The 14,112-nt window shown below is 48.8% G+C and overlaps 1 protein-coding gene across 1 annotated transcript in view; it reads left to right on the top strand.

Moving 5' to 3' along the window:
- The first annotated feature begins 544 nt into the window (after nucleotides 1–544).
- Nucleotides 545–14,112, top strand: part of GNG7 (G protein subunit gamma 7) — a 70,277-nt gene continuing 56,709 nt past the window's right edge. Inside the window, exon 1 of the mRNA XM_033136647.1 lies at nucleotides 545–820. The gene's annotated coding sequence lies outside the window, so the exon portion shown is untranslated. The remainder of the gene's footprint in view (nucleotides 821–14,112) is intronic.

Here is a 14,112-nt window from a genome sequence, read left to right as displayed (position 1 = left end):
TAAATAAAATAAAAATAAATAACATTATTTGGTGGTTTTTTGGGTCAGTTGTCATTCTTCAAATGCCAAGGCCAAATTGGGAGAAAGGTGGGAGGCAAATGCCGTAATGATTTTATGATTATTTGTTTAAGTTTAATCATCATAATAGGTATTATTTTCACGTCTTTGAGGTACTGATGCTTTTAAAAAACAATAGTTAAATAGTACTATTAATATTTTTTTAAGGCTAAAACTGGAAACTGTGAATACATAAATAGACATGGGTAATAGACATTGATCCTAGTTACTGTATATATATATATTTATGGGTCTTCTCTCTTTTCGTCGTCCTTTCACCTCGCCCATCCCCTCTTCTTTCCCGCCTTTTTCTCTCATGAATAATGCAAAGGGACATGCGCAGTCTGGACCACCTCCGCAATCTGCATACGAGTCGAGGCTCCGCTCGCTCCCCGCGCGCCGACGCCCGTTCTCGCGGGCTCTGATTGGCCGCTTCCGTGCTCTCTCTCTCTCTCTCCCCCCGCCCGCGCCCGCGGGGACAACCTAACGGCGCAGCTGAGCGCTTGTCCCGCCTCCGCGCTGAGGGACGCGCTGCGCGTATTGGCCGAGTGGCGCCGTCGGTCATCGCCCCTCTGACGGAGGACGGGAGAGGACGGTGGGGGGGCTGCCCTGCCCGGTTTCGGGACTTGGCAGCAGGTTGGGTTGCGCGGCAGGGCGAGGGAGGAGGAGGCGGCTTCGGCAGCAGCGAGGGAAGCGGCGAGGCGGAGGCGGCCGAGGAGGAAGAGAGAAGGAAGGCAGAGAAAAAGACAAGCAGGATAAGAGGGTAAGAGGCGCCCGGCTCACGCCGCCACCGCCCTCGGGGTGACGCGGAGGGGGAGGTCACGTGGGCACCTGTGAGGGGCGGGGCCGAATAAGGAAACGCCCCTTGCGGTGGGGCGTCGCCAGGGCTTCAAGGGCGGGGCTTATGTGGCCCCGCCCTGTGAGGCGAGGGGGCGGGGCTGGAAAGGGGCGGGGCCACCGAGGAGGGCGTTCAGGGAAGAAGGGGAGGAGACAATGGAAGGTGGGAGGGGCTTGCACGGTAATTGAGGGGGAGGAGCTGGTAAGGGGAGGGGACAGTAGGAAGTGGGAGGGGCCTTGAGAGGAGGGAGGCCTTTCCAAGGGAGGGGCAGATCAAAGGGGTCCTCAAAGCAGGAGGGGCCTGCATGTTGCATTGAAGGGGAGGGGCCTATCAAATGAAGGAGGGGTTTCTGTACAGTTCAGTGGGCGGGGCTTGCATGTTGATTGAGGGGCTTCTGTGCTGATCCCAAAAGGGGGGGGGGCTTGCATGTGGTGTCAGCAGCAGCCTCCTCCGCGTTGCAGGCACAGCATGACCTTCTGGAACTCCCTGCCACAAGACGTGAGGTGGACTGCTTTTTTGGGGGGAGGGGCAGGTTTCACTGGCGGGGTGGGGATCTGTAGCTGGAGCTCCGCCTGCCTGGCCACTGAGGTGAAGAACAGGGCCTTGACCAGTGGGGTGTTGTTGGGCTTTCCGTTGGGGTATCTGGCTTCTCAACTTCAGGTGAGAAGTGACCCAGTGGGGCCCTTCTGATCTTAGGGGCAGCACCAGCTGCATGGGGAAGAGTACCTTGCCATTTAGAGAGCAGAGTGGAAGCACCTTGCAGGGAGGGCGGGGGACTGTTGGGGCTTGGAACACGTAAGTAGTCATTGCAGACGGCGCTTGAGAAGGGCAAGTGGTTCCTGTGCATGCACACAGCAGCGCCCTGATGGGTGAGGGTCACTGAGGAATTCCGGCAGAGAGGGAAAGGCCAGCTTCTGGACTCCACAGCAGCCTGTCTCCACTTTGGGTCCCCAGGCGTTGTTGGACTCCTACTCCTATCATCTCTAGCTAGTGGGAGTTGTAGTCCAACAACACCCGTCTAGCTCAGTTGCTTAGAGTGTGGTGCCGATAATGCCAAGGTTGCAGGTTCGACCCCTGTATGGGATAGCTATGCATTGCAGGGAGTGGGACTAGATGACTCTCAGGGCTTCTTCCAACTCTACAATTCCATGATTCTGTTATTGTGTCTCATTTATTCATATACCACTTTTTGGCCCCAATAATTCTGGCAGTGTTAGAAACTCACATATACAGTCAAACCTCGGTTCTCGAACGGCTCCGTTTTCGAATGTTTCGGCTCCTGAACGCTGAAAACCCAGAAGTAAATGCCCCAGTTTCCAAACGCTTTTCGGAACCCGAACATCTGAGGCGGCTTCTGCTTGAGTACAAGAAGCAATGCTTCGGTAACGTTTCAGAAGGCAAATGGTCTTCTAGAATGGATTACATTTGACAACCGAGGTTTGACTGTATAAGCTAATTGCCAAATGGCACCTTAAACCTAGGTTACCATCACCATAACAGAATGTCTAGGCTCCTTTTATTTTTACATGAATTTTGTTGTTGTTATTCATTTCATTTCTATACCACTTTATATTTTAAAGAAAAAAACCTCAAAAGTGGTTTACAACACATTAGAACAGGGGTCCCCAAACTAAGGCCTGGGGGCCGGATGTGGCCCAGTCGCCTTCTACATGCGGCCCGCAGATGGTCCGGGAATCAGCATGTTTTTACATGTGTAGAATGTGTCCTTTTATTTAAAATGCATCTCTGGGTTATTTGTGGGGCGTAGGAATTCTTTCATATTTTTTTTCAAATATTTTCAAAATATAGTCCAGCCCCCCACAAGGTTTGAGGGACAGTGGACCGGCCCCCTGCTGAAAAAGGTTGCTGACCCCTGCATTAGAACATCAAATAAAACAATCCAGAATCCAACAAAGCTTCAAGGGAAATATTCCAGATCCTTCTCTAAGTACCATTTTCCTTTTCCCACTTCTATTTTACCTACCTAATTAATAGAGCTGCTCCATAGCAGAAGTACTCTAGGAAGGCAGTGTGGTGTAGCAGTTAGAGTGTCAGCTAGGACCTGGGAGATCAGGGTTCAAATTCACACTCCGTCCTGAATCTCACTGGGGGACCATGGACTCCTTGGAGAAAAAGGTGGGATATAAAGGCAGTGAACAAGCTCTTCTGCTGACATCCTTAAGAAAGCTGGACGGACCAGTCAGATGGAGATGTCAGTTGCCATTCTGGCATCCAGAGATTTCTGCGTGGTCGCAATTGAACCCGTGCTAGTAGCAAAACGTGCCTGGCACCTGGGAGATTTCTGGCACTGAATCATGGGTTCATTGGACTTACCAGACCTGTGTGTACACTGGAGTGTTTAGTTGGGGATACATCCCAGGTGGAGAAAGGCTGTTTAGCAGAGCGGGGCTGCTGTTAACACACGTTGCAGCATTAGAAACTGAGATATGAAAGCTAGGAGCTAAAGGGCACCTTAAATCTCAGTTATAGGTGCAACAACGGAATTTCTAGGCACGCTTTTTTTAATAACAAGAATACAAAGCTGAAGATCAATAAACTGCAGCTAAAATATTATGTTCATTTTTCACATGGTCTAGTCCAGGGGTCCCCAAACTAAGGCCCGGGGGCCGGATGCGGCCCAGTCGCCTTCTAAATGCGGACGGTCCGGGAATCAGCGTGTTTTTACATGAGTAGAATGTGTCCTTTTATTTAAAATGCACCTCTGGGTTATTTGTGGGGCCTGCCTGGTGTTTTTACATGAGTAGAATGTGTGCTTTTATTTAAAATGACTCTCTGGGTTATTTGTGGGGCATAGGAATTCGTTCATTATTTTTTTCAAATAAGGTCTGAGGGACGGTGGACCGGCCCACATCTGAAAAAGGTTGTTGACCCCTGCATTTGTGGGTGCAACGCCCCACACAAGGTCTGAGGGACAGTGGACAGGCCCATGGCTGAAAAAGTTTGCTGACCCCTGGTCTAGTCCAGTGTTTTTCAACCACTGTTCCGCGGCACACTAGTGTGCCGCGAGATGTTGCCTGGTGTGCCGTGGGAAAAATTGAAAAATTACTTTATATATAGTCAATATAGGCACAGAGTTAATTTTTTTAACATTTTCTAATGGTGGTGTGCCTTGTGATTTTTTTCATGAAACAAGTGTGCCTTTGCCCAAAAAAGGTTGAAAAACACTGGTCTAGTCCTTCCCCTGCCCACCCTCCTAATATTCTTAAGAGGGACTCTCCTCCAGTCTTCAGAGAGAAGCTGGAAGGGGGAAGGCAGAAAAAGATCCTCATTTCCTTCCACTTTGCAGTTTTAATCTGAAATCTTAGGCGCAATACTGTGCCCAGAGCCCAGAAACTGCTTGCACTAATGAAATTCCCTGTTGCAAAATGCGCCTAGAACAATGGGAGTTTCCAACACTGGTTATTGCTCTTCCAGAAATGAGCCCCTTGCAATGAAACACAGGAAGGTCTTGGGGACTGGTGCCCTCTAATTAATGCAGGGGGGAAACACTCCCCACGAACTCAGTATTTGGACAAACAACAACTCATTGCCACTGGGTGCAGTCTGCTCGTGACTTGGCTTGCTTGCAAGGGATGGAGCCAGAGGGGTTGTGTGGGGCTTGGAGAGGGAGGGGGGCTGGAGCTGTTGTTCCTGAGCTGAGGGGCTGATGCTGGTGTCTGTTCTCCTCTTCCTGGATGGGCGCCATGAGGATGGGAAATGGGTGCTGGAGTCCCACAGGGAGGCAAGGTCGGTTTGGCTATTCCCAGCCCTGAAAGCTGCTGCAAAAAGCTGCATTTTACCTGCATGGCAAAAGTTTTATTCTGGTTAAATTTCTGCAAAGCAGCAAGGAGCGTGCCTTGCCGTGTGCCAAGTGCTTTCAGAATGTTTTGATCTGTTTCAGGACATCATTGCTGCTTTTCCAAGTTGTTGATCTGTCTGCCGCCCTGGGGAGGAAGGGCAGGATATAAATTCAGTAAGCAAAAATAAATAGACTTGCAGGTGTTTGGCTTGTCTAATGCAGAGGGAAACTGTAAATTCTATGCTCACTGCATCCACTGGTTTATTTTGTGTCAAATCTCCGTAGAAGATTTATACTTTCCTTTTCCCTCTTGGTCACTTGGAGCATTTTGCAGTGCATGATGATACTTTAAAAATTGATAACTTTATATTCTTCTCACCTCCCTGTTTCCGTGGCTGTACTGTTGGTGCAATTTAATTTTAAGGGGCAGCCTAGGCACGCTTCATCTGCTACATATGGCGTAATTGGCATATGTCTTGTATGTGCATGTGGATGTCGTGGCTCAGGCAACGGTGTGATATCTGGCCTTTAGAATATTTGGGTTTATTCTTTTTGCTGAGGATGGAGAATTCGTAGGGAGTTTGAAGCAGAGGGAGACTCAGCAGCACAGAAAGAAAGTTATACTCTGTCAGAGGTGAGAAACATGAAAATTGGAGGCCAGTTGAAACTTAGGTCTGAATGGGGTGTAGTGTATAGGATGGAGAGCAGAGCCTAGCCCAGTTGTGTGGGCAACACTTGCTCTTTAAGAAAAAAAACCCACCTATTTACATTAGTGGAAGGCATTATTTGCATCAGATGGTTTTTGGAGAAAGAGATCTGTTATCTTGTTCAGGATTTCATCCAGTATCTGCGTGGTTTGTGCGCTCACAGTTGTGTCAACAGAGATTGGGCCTCATGGCAGGCAACAAGATCTCGATGAGGAGATGCGTGCGTGCGATAAAGGAGTTTGTGTTTTGCCACAGCTTCAGTCACCAGCAGCATCTCACAGCAGGGCTGCGGGGGGGTGGGGAGGCTCCTTGCCCAAAGAGCAGCGACCGTAGGGCACTGATGGAGCCATGGGGTTGAAAGCAGCCGAATGCAGCCTTCCCTGGCCTGGTGCTGTCTGGATATTGTTGCCGCAAACAGTCCCCCAGGTTTGGGAAAGAGCTCTGCACACTTGCAGTCTCGCACCGCCCAACTCCGGGGTCAGCAAACTTATTCAGCAGGGGGCCGGTCCACTGTCCCTCAGACCTTGTGGGGGGCCGGACTATATTTTTGGGAAAAAATATGAATGAATTCCTATGCCCCACAAATAGCCCAGAGATGCATTTTAAATAAAAGGACACATTCTTCTTCTTGTTGTTGTTCAGTCGTTCAGTCGTGTCCGACTCTTTGTGACCCCATGGACCAGAGCACGCCAGGCACGCCTATCCTTCACTGCCTCTCGCAGTTTGGCCAAACTCATGTTAGTAGCTTCGAGAACACTGTCCAAACATCTCATCTACTCATGTAAAAACACACTGATTCCTGGACCGTCCGCGGGCCGCATTTAGAAGGCGATTGGGCTGCATCCGGCCCCCGGGCCTTAGTTTGGGGACCCCTGTCCCAACTTGTTATAAATCTGCACCCCTTTGCCTCTCGTTCTCTTTCTGGGTGACTCTGAAAAGCACCACCAGAGTGGATTTCTATCTGATTACAGATAAATTACTTTTATACTATTTTTCTCCTGCTTTTCAGGTTCCCAGGTTGGTGAAATGCCACCCTGCCCGCCTGGGGCTGCATCACTTCAGTGATTTCCAAGTGTTACTCGTTTCTTAGAAGAAAGTTGCCCTAAATTTAGCGCTTCGCTTTTGTAACATCCGCTGTTTGTCCTTTGAGGAGGTGTTGAGCACTTCTGCTCCAAAACGTTTTTCTGAAATACTGCCTCTGTGGTGTAACAAGAGGAAGGGAAGGTGTCCTTAAAGTCAGCTTTAAGGAAGTGGGGTTTGTTTTGAAACCAGGAGATGCAAGAAATGACACCCCCTTTGGCACATGGTAGGATTTCTCTTTCTGAAAAGTTAAATGGTCCAAATAGACTTGCTAGTTAAGGGGGCTGCTGGAAGTCAGTTGCCTGGGCCTTGTGCAGATTTGCAGAGTTTGTCTTGGGGTTAAAAGTAATTGACAACTGAGGTGGTTGCTGGGAGGGCAGGAGCTTCCAGGTGAGAAAGAACCGGCTAGAGGCCAGCCTTTAAATTTGCCCTTGTGCAGAAGGACAACAAAGAGTTGGCACATGTCTGTACCAAGCGCCACATCTTTCCTGCGTTTTCATGACATCCCTGGGAAGTCATTCAGGGAGTGATGTGGGGTTGTTTGGGCGAGGTTCCCAGTGAATGCCACCCCCGAAGGCAGCTTCCACCATTGGCATTGAGGGAGAGAAGTTAGGTGGGAGGGGGCCAAATGACTCACTTGGAGGCCAGTGCACAGCTTGGGGGGGTCCTCCTGGATCCATTGCTGTCGCTTGAGGTGGCCCGGAGTGCCTAAAACCTTCAGCTTCAGCTGGTGGCCCAGCTACACCCCTATCTGGACTGGGATAGTCTACTGTTGTCTATCCCCTGGCAACCTCAAGGTTCGATTATTGCAATATGTTATACGTAGGGCTACCTCAAGACGGTTTGGAGACTTCAGCCATTGCAGAATTCAGCAACCAGGTTGCTCACCGGGACAAGACTGAGCATGTTGTTGTTGTTGTTCAGTCGTGTCCGACTCTTCGTGACCCCATGGACTAGAGCACGCCAGGCACGCCTATCCTTCACTGCCTCTCGCAGTTTGGCCAAACTCATGTTAGTAGGTTCGAGAACACTGTCCAAGGCACTGGATCACTGCCTTGTCGTGGCGAAGGGGCTTGAATTACTCAGGGAAGCTATGGACAGGTCAAGATGGACAGGTCATAGTGGAGAGTTTGGACCAAACGTGATCCACCTGGAGGAGGAACTGGCAAGCCACTCCAGTATCCCTGCCAAGAAAACTCCATGGACAAAGACTGAGCATACAGTATTACAACGACCCTGGCCCAACTGCACTGGCTGCCGATTAGTTCCTGGGCCCAATTCAAAGTGCTGTTTTTGACCTCTGAAGCCTTAGAAGGCTCAGGACGGCAAGACCTCAAGGACCGTCTCTCCCTGTATAAACCGACCCAGACACTGAGATCATCTTCCGAGGCCCTTCTTTATGTGCCTCCTCCATGAGAGGTCCAGAGGGTGGCACATGAGAACGGGGCCTTTGTTTGTGGAACTCTCTTCCCCAAGGAGGCTCTCCTGGTGCCTTTATTACATATCCTTTCTCTTCTCCCAAGCCTTTGGCTCATGGGTCTGTTTTTGGCCTTTTAGTATAGATAATTTAGTATAGATAATAGTAGCGGGGTATAGATAATTTGTTGTTGTTGTTGTCTGCATCCTGCATTAATGCTCCTCTCTTGCCTTGTTTTCATTATCAATGGAGCAGCTTAAAACCATGACTTCACCCTTCAGATATGTTCTTGGAAGTGCTGGAAAAAAGAAGTCCTCTCTCCTGCAGGGTTCAGTCGCTTTGACTTGGGGAACTCAAGGGTGGAGAAAGGGTCCTTGGAGGTGGGGCCCAGCTGATGGGCATCAAACAGCCCCTGGGATGGTCTTCTGGGCACAATTTCCACAAGAAACTTCTCCTCGGCTGCCGTGAATTATTTTTCTACCTAGTTCTGGGCGAGAAAAACTGTCAGGAAGTTGGAGTTGTCTTTCTTTCTAATTTATTGCCTTCTTGTGAAAAACTTCCTGGCTTTCTCTGCTGGAAATGAAGGTGGCAAACTGCAGGGGCCATTGGTGTGCAAGTCAGAAAATGGAGCCTTCCTTCCCTGTTCAGTCTGGGTTTCTTGTCAGCATTGGGAACACAGACATATACGGTAAGCCAGTTGCCAACCTTAAACCTAGATTAGGGTTGCCACCACGGAATCAGTGTTAGACATTAGCCAGGCCTGTTTTGCAACTGGTGTGTCCAATTGCAACCTTGTGGAGATACCTGAGGGCCAGGTTGGCGACAGGGCAAAGCAAAACAACACTTGGAGAAGCATCCAGAATATTTCCCTTGAAGCTTGAGTTTGTTTCATTCTGGATTGTTTCATTTGATGTTCTAGTGTGTTGCAAACCACTTTGAGATTTGTCCTTCGAAATACAGAGCGGTATAGAAATGAAATGAATCGTCCTCATCATCTTCAAAGTGTAAAAAATGGTGCCTAGACATTCCATCGTGGCAACTGTAACTTAGGTTTAACGAGATATAGATTTTATATATGAGTTTCTAACACCAAACAGAATGTCTAGGTGCCATTTCTTTTTCAGTGAATTTTATTATTATGAGGTTGTTTATTTCATAAAATTTACAGAATCATAAAATCGTAGAGTTGGAAGGGATCCCAAGGGTCATCTAGTCCAACCCCCTGCAATGCAGGAATCTCAACTGAAGCATCCATGACAGATGACCATCTATATACTGCTTGATTATGTTTATGGGAGGGGTTTTTATGGGGGCGGGGGCGGGAATGCTGGTAATCTTGGTTCTCCCCAATTTTTTCCTACACACAAAAAATTTCAGCTCAGGCTCCCAGTTTAGGGTTATCTCCCATTTATGTAACCGATGATGAGGAATGGTTTGGAATTGGAGCAGCCAAAACATTTCCTCCTTCCTTGTCCTCTGCGACTTCTTTCTTCCTCCCTCCTGAAGCAAAATTGTCCTTAAAACTGACGCTTAATGACGGTGGAAATAAATTCTTTGTTGTTACCCAGCTTGCTCTGGTCTTCCTGAGGGCAGCAGAGAGAGAAAGGGGTGGGGATGGGGATGGGGGAGTCCCAATCTCCTCCCTGCCTCATTATGGGGGGAACAAAGGCCCGTTTCAGCTCTGCTCAGCATCTGATGTCCATTTCAGGAGGCTGGTGGAGCCTTGGAGGCATTCTGTCCATTACAGAGGCTTAGCTCTTTCCCTTTCAATGGGATTTTCTTCATGGGGGGGGGGCTCATTCCCTTGCATCTTCTGCTAAGACTTCTCCTGCATTTAAAACTAAACTTCACAGAAGTTCGCCAGGAAGCTCCTCCACATCTGTTTAATGATGCTTCTTTCCATGGTCCCTCCTGCCTTTTATTTTATTTTATACAGCTGGTCTCAGGGCGCTTTGCATCATAAAACCACAATATAAAAACACAAAATGCATAATAAAAATAAAACAACAACCCAATAATCCCCTGCCTCCCCCAGCACATTTTAAAAGAGCATTGGGTGTCAATCAGCCAAAGGCCTGGTTAAAAAGGAACCTTTTTGCCTGGCGCCTAAAGGTGTATAATGAAGGCACCAGGCAAACCTCCCTGGGGAGAGCATCCGACAGACAAGATGCCACTGCAGAAAAGGCCCCGTTCTCATTTTGTCACCCTTGAGATATTGGGGTCTTGAGCCATTGAAGGCTTTATAGGTCAACACCAGCACATTGAATTGGGCCTGGAAACTAATTGGCAGCCAGGGCAGTCAGGCCAGTATCAGTGCAAAATGCTCAAACTCTCTTGCCCTGAATTCTGCACTAGTAGAAGTTTCTGAGCTGTCTCCAGAGGCAGCCCCACTTGCAGTAATCCAACCCCCTCTGCCCTACTACCATGCAAGAGTTTTCCTGCTCCCTGGAGGAATCCCCTCTCTCAAAACATGGCAGGCTGCTTCCAAAACCTCCCTTCATGAAATGTGGGGAGACTCTTGTTCAGTGGGTTGTGTTCAGCCTTAGAAACTCAGAGATGTAAGCTGGGTGCCAAAAGGTTCCTTAACCAGGGTTACAGTCGCCAAAATGGAATGCCCAGCTGCCATTTTTGGGCCAGACGGCTGAAAGTCTATGCTGCTTTTGATTTTACTTCTTGATTTTTGTGTTTTGTGTTGTTTCCCCCATAGTTTTGTTTGTTTGGTGAGCTGCCCCAAGAACTTCATTACAGGGCAGTATGGAAACCCTGCGAATAAAATAGTGACTAAATGCTAGGTCTCTTTCATGCCATGTGTGATATTCCGTCCCCTGAAGGTCACAGAGTTAAATGAAATCACTGGACCATCTTGATTGATTGACACTGTGGCAGGAGCATGTTTAATAAGAGATCATATTAAATCAGATATTTAGCCTGTGAGTATAGCAGGAGTGATTTTTGATGTTAATGAAACTATGGTGTTTGGAAGTAGTTTTCCTCTGTTTTGCCCATTGCGTGGAGAATTCTTTGAGGACTTATTTCAGCCACTCCTTCTGCAACCTGGTGCCCCCACCTGCTCCTCAAATAGCGACCTGGATCCTCGCATGTGGTTGTGGCGGTGCAGAAACCTGGCCCCCTCTGCCTCAAAGCCGTTGTGAGTTGTGTACACTTCAACAGGTTCCTGTTGCATTCTCTCTCCCGCCCACAAACCCTTTGCAAGTTCAGATTGAGCAGGAGCTGTTTCTGAAGGTGGCCGCAGTGGCTCTGCTGTTCCAGAATTCTTGAGCAGGTGAACTTGGAGTCCCGCCAGGCTCACCTGTTGTGCAAGCTGGCCTGGAGGAGTCCTTATAGGGCAGGCAGAGGCTTGCCTGGGCGATGCACGTGCCAGAGGTTGTGTCTCTTTGCACCTGTAGGCTCCCTTCCAAATCCAGGTAAGACATTTGCACCTGGAGGCAGAAACAGCAGGTTGGAGGGAGCAGTGCTTCTGGGTACCAAGTTTCTGCAGACCAGCGGGGACCGGGGGTAGACAGCTCTCATGCTCGAATCCTGCTTGTGTGCTTTACATTGAGGCAGAGCTAGAAATTCCCCATATGTGTTTTGCACCTGGTGTGTGTCCAGTTGCGACCCTGTGAAGATTTCTGGGTGCCACGTTGGCGACTGGCATCTCCCTCTGGCTTTCTTAAGCAGATGAGCAGAAGAGCTTGTACATTGCATTTACTGTACATCACAAGGGGTGCATGGTTCACCCCCCATTGTTTTCTTTAAAATATAAAGCAGTACAGAAAAAGCAACAACAATATAATACCCCATTGGGAAAAGGTGCCTAGACATTCCATTGTGGCAACTGTAACTTAGGTTTAAGGTGCCATTTGGCAATTAGCTGATATATCTGATTTTCTAACCCTGGGGGACAAAGAGAGGGTTTCTCCACGGATCTGCCCTCAGGATCCCAGGTCTGGTGTATCAGCAAATGAATGCAAGCCCAGCCTTCTGTTTTGATGGATCCAGAGGGTGCCTCTCTTCCTGGAGGGGCACCAGGCATGCTTTCTCAAGGAGATGCATTTGTGCAGGGGTAGGCAACCTAAGGCCCGGGGGCCGGATGTGGCCCAGTTGCCTTCTCAATCTGTCCCACGGACAGTCCAGGAATCAGTGTGTTTTTACATGAGTAGAATGTGTGCTTTTATTTAAAATGCATTTCTGTGTTATTTGTGGGGCATAGGAATTTGTTCATTCCCCCCCCCCCACAAATATAGTCCGGCCCCCCACATGGTCTGAGGGACGGTGGACTGGCCCACGTCTGAAAAAGGTTGCTGACCCGTGCATTTGTGGGTGCAACGCTGTTCCTCCCTCCCATGCCACAATATTCACATGTGCACCCCCCCCCCCTCTGCCCCGGTTTCCTGCAGAAGGGTCTTCCAGACTCTCCAAGTGGTCAGGCTCCTGGGCCCACCTGCGATCTTGCTTACATGTCGCCCACCCTTGGCAACAGTGTGGGCATCTGCAGAATGAAGCTCACTCCCCACCCCAGGGCCCAGCTCTTCCTCCTGTTTGGTCCCATTTGGAGACCCTGCTCATGGGGACGTTTCTTACTCCAGGGCCTTGCTCCCTAGGGAAGGTTCCCAACTGGGTTGGGCAGGAGGGTGGATGTTGTTGTTCAGTCGTTCAGTCATGTCCGACTCTTCGTGACCCCATGGACCAGAGCATGCCAGGCACCCCTATCCTCCACTGCCTCCCGCAGTTTGGCCAAACTCATGCTAGTCGCTTCGAGAACACTGTCCAACCATCTCATCCTCTGTCGTCCCCTGTCGTCCAAAAATGATGAGTCCAAAAATGAAGGCCTTCTCTTCTCTTCCTGCTCCTCTAGGGATGACCAATCTGCTTCTGTTCAGCTCGGTTTGTTGAGCTGCTGTTGGTTGTTTATGAGGAAAAGCTCCTGGAAGGAGGACGGGTAGCTGGTGATCTGCGACTTTTGCTCTCACTGCCGGACTTGGTGGTGGTTCCCACCACCCTGCAAAATTAGATTTGCAGAGATCCCCCACTAATCCTTTTTCTGAATATTAGCTTCCTCGGTCCATAATCTGGCCTTGCTGGTTTTATCTTATTAACGGGTGTGCGAACATCTGTCAGTGTGGCTTCTCCCTCCTCCTCTTCGGGAAGCTTAATCCGGTTTTACTAGCTTGTTTATCCTCGCAGGAGGGCCCAGATAGCCTTGAAAAAGCCTGCCTGCCAGATATCTATTTATCTATATCTATCTATCTATCTATCTATCTATTTATCTATCTTTATTTATTTAATACTGTTTGCATACAATATACCAGTAGATCTCAGAGCGATTTTAATACAGTGGTACCTCAGTTTAAGAACAGTCCTGTTCCTGAACGATTCGGTTTACGAACTCCGCAAAACTGGAAATACTGTCCCGGTTTGCAAACTGTACCTCGGTCTACAAACGGAAACCAAACGGTGGAAGGGCACCGGCAGTGGGAGGCCTCATTAGGGAAAGCGTGCCTCGGTTTAAGAACGGACTTCCGGAACGGATTACAGTAAGTTCATAAACCGAGGTACCACTGTATAAGAAACACAAAATACATAATAAAAATAAGAACAAAGGCAACCCAATAATGCCCCCTTCCTTAACACATTTAAAAGGACATCATTGTTTTCCCCTGGTGCCCAAAGGTGTATAATGAAGGCACCAGCTGAATCTTCCTGGGGTGAGTTTTTCACAAACAGGGAGCCACTGATGAGCCTACGGTCATCCAGTTCAATCTCCTGCAATGCAGGAATCTCAACTAAAGCTTTCATTCCGTCCACCCTGAAGCAGACTCACAGTTCTGCAGGCCCCGTTGCATTGGCTGTGAGGGTTCCCTGCACCTAGAAAGGCAGCAGGCCAGGGAGGAGGAGCAGGAGGAGGGCCCTGCCTAGCCTTCTCCCTGGCAGGCTGGTTTTTTCTGTGTGGGGAATTTATCTTTCTAGCTTCCTCTATGTCAGAATGAGCTTTTACCCTGCAGGCATTTCTTTCCTAAGTGGGATCATGTGGTATGATGACCCCTGTTGGGGTGTTCCTCTTTTCCTACCATCGCAAGATGAGCGCATTCAGCCAAATAATGCTGTTCTTCTGGCTTGCTCTTAAGCTCTTGTACGTTTTACAATCATGATTTATTTCATAAGATTTATACGCTGCTTGATTGTAAAATAAACAACAATCTCAAAGCGGCTT

This window comes from Lacerta agilis, chromosome 18, assembly GCF_009819535.1.
Source record: "Lacerta agilis isolate rLacAgi1 chromosome 18, rLacAgi1.pri, whole genome shotgun sequence".
NCBI classification, from domain to species: Eukaryota; Metazoa; Chordata; class Lepidosauria; order Squamata; family Lacertidae; genus Lacerta; species Lacerta agilis.
This window is presented reverse-complemented; position numbering and strand designations above follow the sequence as displayed.